At 35.3% G+C, this 6,654-nt stretch overlaps 1 pseudogene; it reads right to left on the reverse strand.

Moving 5' to 3' along the window:
- Positions 1-651: 651 nt before the first annotated feature.
- Positions 652-769, reverse strand: LOC118605512 (annotated as a pseudogene).
- Between the last annotated feature and the right edge of the window lie 5,885 nt (positions 770-6,654).

A 6,654-nucleotide genomic window follows, 5' to 3' on the forward strand; every position in this document is an offset into this window, starting at 1 on the left:
TTAATTAACCAGAAAGTATGTTTATGGGCATTTGTCCTATAAATATTTTAAACATAATTTTTTCTAAGCCTTCTCTAGGAAAAGTAACTTTACTTGCTTATAACACCATTATGAATTCAACTGATACTAAGACTACACAAGCGTGACTTTTCTCTGTCAATAGAGAAAGCATCGGACCTTGAACATCCATACAATTGTCATAAATCCTTGAAAACAACAGAAGTTCCTGCCAACAGCACAAAACCTCCAGGGTGTTCACTTGCAATAGAGTTTGGTAACCAAGTTCCTGGACATTACACAGTAAATACCACTCATAGCCTTGCTTCCAACTGTTTTGTTGGCAAAAGTTTTGAAACTCTGGAGGTACTATGCTCAGAAGCTAGACTTCCAGTGAGAATGGAAAGCAATGGATATATCCAAATCTGAAAAAGGAACAGTGACTAGGTCCATCCAATTGAGAAACCACTTATTCTTAACAAAGTCTGCATTTTTATACTCTTGGCGCTTTATGGCTATTCTCCACTTTCTATTTGGCATTGACTCTCACAACCAATTTAGAATCTCTTTTTTGAACAGATACAAATAAATCAGCCTATGGCATTTCAAGAAAAAGGAGGATATTAAAACATTTTATTTTTGTATATTTTTCAACAGCTACAGCACCTGGTCTTCCTAGGTGGTTTCACATCCAAGTACTAACCAGGCTTGACCCTGCTTAGCTTCTGAGATCAGATGAGATCGGCACATTCAGAGTGGCATAGCTGTAGAAAACATTTTAAATTTGCTATTTAATCGCTTACTTATTTTTTGCCATGCTTTGAGAGTAAGAAGAATTTGAGGATGCTTTTAGGCAACACATAAAATATAATTGTCAAAAATAAATTAAAAATCAAGATTAGGTAAAATGAAAGTGAAGCGCACACACACACACACGTTCACATAATACTATCTAACGTAATTAGCTACAGATGGGGCACGAACTTGACGTTGAGCTTCTTGGAAAACATAACACCCCCCGAAAGTCAGTTGCATAGTATTCATTATCCAGAAGAAGAATACTTAGAGTTTCTCAGGCTAAGAAAAGATTTGCTAGCACTCTGTTCTGAAAAAAAAAAAAAAAAAAAAACTGAGAGGACTGCATGTAAGGAATACTTAAAAATATGGTACCCAATGACCTCAATAATATCCCCACAGCAAATATAGATACAGACTTCATAGACTGCTTCTTGTAGTCTTTCCAAAAAGATCAATTTTATAATACTAAAAAGCAACCCAGGGAGATGGGTCTGTAGTGAATCAAAACTGCGCCAAGGATGTCTCTTTCTTATATGTTGGTTCAAACCCTGATCATTTATCAATAGATGTAGGTATATCATTGATTGAAGGGGTTTCCAGCCAGATATTTTAATATCAATCAAAAAGTCGGTGTTGATATTCTTTAATAAAATCAAGGTCGAACCAATTTTGATGAGCCATTCTTTGTTGCTGACCAAGGTACCTGCAAACAAAGAGATTTGTTCAAACAATGTTGGGGAAGCTTTTGGATAAAATTGTTTTAAAATTAATTTTTAAGAGGGTTATCTTGTAATATTTGATGCTTATACAGCATAAACCTGTAACCCAATGGCACATAATATTTTCAAATTGTCCAGTAAAATAATAACATTTGGGCTAAAAATAAGGCAGCTCATAGTTAGCTTTACCAGCTATAATGAGACCTTGGGCAAATCAACCAGCCTCTCTGAGTTCATTTTCATTTGGGAAAGTGGGACTATATGACTAAAAATCAAAGATCAAATGATATAAATAATTTCAAAGTGTATTGTATATTGTAAAATGTCAAGCAAATGCTTCAGATTATCACATCTTTTAAAGTTGTATAAGTGACCCTTAGAATGTTGTTTAAACTAAAGGTTCTGATTAAAACCCTAAAAATTTCCTTCTCAAATTCTTTATCCAGTCAATCTAACAAGTATTTCTTTGAGTGCTTATCAAAAGCCTTTGGTGGGACAAAATAAAAACATGGCTCCTTAATACAAAGTGGGTGAGAATGCAACTTCTAGAAGAACAATTGTTATTAAATGATGCAGTGAGTTTTCCTGACAATAACTGCTCTGCAGGTTGAGAGTTATTGGAACTGAGTGTCATGCGTTGACTGAGAAAGCTGCTCGGGGCAGTAAGAAACCAGAGTCTTTCTTCTCTTCTTAATCAAACTTTCTGTGATCTTGTCATATAGTTTTCATTAATAAGTACATTAACAACTGATAAAATGCATAAAGAAAATAATTTTAAAGTTGCCCCAGGATTGAGGGCTATATTCTACTTTCCGTATGAGATCAAGTTTTATTGTCTAAGCTCAGATCTTAAAAGATAATCAGGTTTGTGAGTTCAGATGTTACATGCTACTCAAGAACGATCTTTTCAGTGTTTTCTAAAAGCTACCATCCATGGCATAGGTCATTTCAGGCGTTGCTTAGTCCTCTGCCCTCCTGGCAGAGTATCAGCCTCTGCGGTCCTGATGCACAAGTCTACTTGAACCAGTTACTTGCAATATCATTACTTAATGCTTATTTACACATTTCACAATCATCCCTTAATTGTTTACATCAAATAAAGCAGGTAGGAGTGTGTCACGGCCTTACCTTAAAAAAGATGTTTCTAAGTCCCCCTTTTCATAATAAGCTTTCATCTAAATAACACTGAGGGAACAAAATCCATAACTAACATGAGCAAAGACCAAATGATAATTATAACGAATGTTGATGTGACGTCCATCACAGCAGTATGGCAAGCTATGGATAATTCAAAGCAAAGAGTGATGTTTAGTTAGCTACTTTGAAAAATCTAACTAGTACGACTAAATATATACACCATTCATCAGTGCATATATTAATACATAAATGGAAAAAACATTTATTGTTTTTTACCACTTAATATTTGTAGTAATTTTTCTGGGCTTGTTTACAGTTGAACATTTGGTAGTAAAAGAGAGCTGGGTAAATATATCAATACCGTAAATAACACAATGTTTATAAGAATGTTTAACCTAGTTAAGATAATTTAAGACACATATCACTTTAGCAATATCATCTCATTGTATTCGCTTGTATTTGATGTGTCAGTTATATATCTAGTCCTTCAAAAATGTCAGCACTTTTAGTTACTATTTTACTTGAAGGTAAAAAAAAACAACATTTTTTTGAATAATTCCATAATTCAAACTTCTCCTTCAGATCGGCCTTCTTCCAAGCTAGTGTGAATCCATGAGCTGTTACTGGATGTAGATTTTTCCCACTTATGTTATAGCTGCTCGTCCTAATGCAAGGGTATGGATTGAGTTTACATAGAAAAATGAAGTCCCACTGAGCGCGGCTATTCCCCGGCAAGAGGTGTTAAGGTAAAGCTGGGCAGTGCACATTGCCTTCTCCCCTTTTCTCAAGTTTATAAGTATCTATAAGAAAGTACATACCAGTTGATGAATTTAATTTTTTGAAGTTAAGAAAAATACTTTCAACTACAAATACAAAAAAGTAATATGTATGCAAAAGCAACACACATTTGCAACACGTTTGAGCAACGAAGGACTAATAGCCCTGATGTAAAAAGAGATTTTAAAAATTATTTGGGGAGGGGAGAATAGATGATGGACAAAGAACTTTATGAGGAATTTAAAGAAGAAATACACGTGGCAAACGAATAGAATGTGGACAATGAGAGCTGGTTTCTCCCTGTCAGAAAAGGGAGTTGCAAATAAGGAGAAACAGAAAGTTGGAATAACATCTTTAATTCTATGGCATTGGATTAGAGGATCAGTACACTTCTTTATTCTCCAAGCAGTAAAAATGTGACTTTTACTATTGTTCCAAATGGACAGATATAGGAATAGGGATGTATGTATGTTTTGTGTATACATACATATATTTCCTAGCTCTGTCCGCTACAAGAGCCCAGAAACAATAATTTCGGGTACCAATGGCACTCCTGGGGTCCAGATCTTGGTTTCCACATAGCATTCTCAGATAAAAGGAGCTAAGGCTCCTTGGACAAATGGCTAGTCCCAGGGTGAAGTGGAAAGCAAGCTTGGAATAACTCATGGTGCCCAAGAGTAGGAAAATGCTTGATAAATGTGGGAGTCATGTAAAGAAAGATACAGGAGTCCACTTGAAACACTGACCACATCTGGAGTTATCTGAGCAACAAAATAAATAACGATTATTTCTTAGTTCAGGCAGCTATAACAAAATAACACAGACCGAGTAGCTTAAACAACAGAAATTTACTTCTTACATTTCTAAAGTCTAAGATCAAGATGCTGGTATTTAAGCTAAACAGTAAAAGACCCAAGAAAGACCTGACAGTCAAGAGATAGTGTGTTTTACTTGGATTAAACGGTGATGATCCATGGGTTAAATAACAGGAAGGCAATCTCAGCTTGATATAAGAGGAACTTTCAGATGATAGAGTTTTGTTTTGTTTTGTTTTAACACAGGGAATTAAATTTGAAAGATAGCAAATCTCTATTGATTAGTCTATAAATTTTGTAAAAATTCTAGGAGAGATTGTTTTTTAAATCTCACAACTTATTCTAAACATATAGGAGAATAGAGGCCCATGAATAAATCGATTTTTGAAAAAGAAGAGCAAAAATGTTACTCCTATCCAAAGAATGATAAGGTATACCATCAAGTTATGATATTAAAACAGTGTGGACCTGGAGCATCCACAGGTATATAAGCCTATAGAACAGAAGAAAGTCTACGGCCTTGCTACCCTGAACAAGCTACCCTGAACAAGCTTGATCTCGGAAGCTAAGCAGGGTTAGGCCTGGGTAGTACTTGGATGGGAGACCACCTAGGTAGGAAGAACAGGTGCCGTAGGTGTGAAAAATAAAAAATATAAATAAGGGATTGTAAACTGACAACCTGTGAGGTCGACTAAGGGTTGCCTCGCCTAAAAAAAGAAAAAAAAAGAAAAAATAGAACAGAAGAAAGAGCTCAGCCACAGATATATGTGTGTGTAGAACTTGGTATGTTATGGAGATACCACTTAAGTCAATGAGGCAAAATGGATAAAGTGTTCAATGGGCGTTGCTGAGGAAACTCATGGACTACATAAGGAAAAATATAGTTAGAAAATGTACATAATATACAAAGATGGTATAGATGGATTAAAGAACTAAATGTGAAAGATAAACTCTAAGGCAAATAGAACTATATATTTGTGATTTTGGAGTAGGAAGGACTTAAAACTTCCCAAGCACAAAGCATAAGGAGAAAGTCGTTTAGTTGTCTATTTAAAAATTAAGGATTTTAAGTGATAACATATACAAAGTTACTAGATTACTGACAGTTGGGAAAAGTTATTTGCAATGTCAATGCCATAAGAAATTAATATCTGACTAAACAAAATACCACAAGTAAATATCTAGGATATATAAGCAAATCCACAAGTAAAAGATAGGCCTATTTGGAAAATGGCCTTATTAAAATGGACCCGTGGGATCTTGGTTTCCTCATTCACTCATTCTATAAATATTTAGTGAGTACCTATCACATATAGGCATAGTACTCAACCCTGGAGATACAGGAGACAACATTCTCCGCCCTCATGGAATTTAAATACTCCACAATATTCTGTTCTACCAATAGAAAAGAAATTAGTTTCTACTAAATGAATTTTCCTTTTAAATTACAATCATGTCATTTTAAAGTAAGAAGAATTTTAGGGTGCTTTTCGTCTAAATCCATACCTTTGCATGACAATAAGCAACTTCCCACACAGGTTTGACAGGCATGAACAGCTGACACTTGGCCCAGAGGTTAGGTGGGCCCAGAATGTCTAAGAGTAAATTATATGTCTTCCTCTACAACCTGTGCGTGACATTTGGCAACCTCTCAGAGCTTCAGTTTCTTTATTAGTAAAACGGCACCAATGAAGAGACTTGCCATCAAGCAGTACAAAGATTTAACGTGATATTATAAAATACAATAGCATCAGGCACGTGATAAAAACTCAATGTTGGCTATTTTTACTTCTATATTTTGATTTTGATATTGTGATGCCAGAAACTGTTATTTTCCTACGCACCATATTTCAAAATTCATATAGTAACACCTTAATCAGGCAGTTAAGTTTTTCTTTAAATAATAATCAGAAAAAAAGTTGTATGCTTTCACTAAGACTGTACCCTAGTGGTATATGAAATATGCCTCATGGATTAACCCTTAATCCTAGTATGTGAAATCTGAACTCAGGGTTGTAGGGCTTGAAGAGATGTGAGAGACCATCTTGCTAGTCCCAGCCTTTTTGATGCAGGACTCAAAGGCTAAAGGAAGTAAGTGCCCTTCCCCAACTGGGACCGTAGCACTGCTTTTGTGAAGATTATGATTAGAAAAGACTATTATGTTTAGGAAATCAAGGTTGTGATTAGGGAAGATTAATGTCACCAGCCGACTTTGTCAGATGGCTGTGAATTGGTGACATGAATGATTTCACTTAGAGACCTGAACTGGGAAGATTTACGGTTATTCCCCATATGAAGAACTTGCAAAACTTCAGTTGATTGTCACTGTTTGGTTCGGTAGGTGGAGCCAGACTTCCTCATTAGAATAGGTAAACAGATTCAAACCAATTATAAATGGAAAACAAATATGT

Source organism: Rousettus aegyptiacus, unplaced genomic scaffold (genome assembly GCF_014176215.1).
Source record: "Rousettus aegyptiacus isolate mRouAeg1 unplaced genomic scaffold, mRouAeg1.p scaffold_m13_p_1, whole genome shotgun sequence".
Classification (NCBI taxonomy): domain Eukaryota; kingdom Metazoa; phylum Chordata; class Mammalia; order Chiroptera; family Pteropodidae; genus Rousettus; species Rousettus aegyptiacus.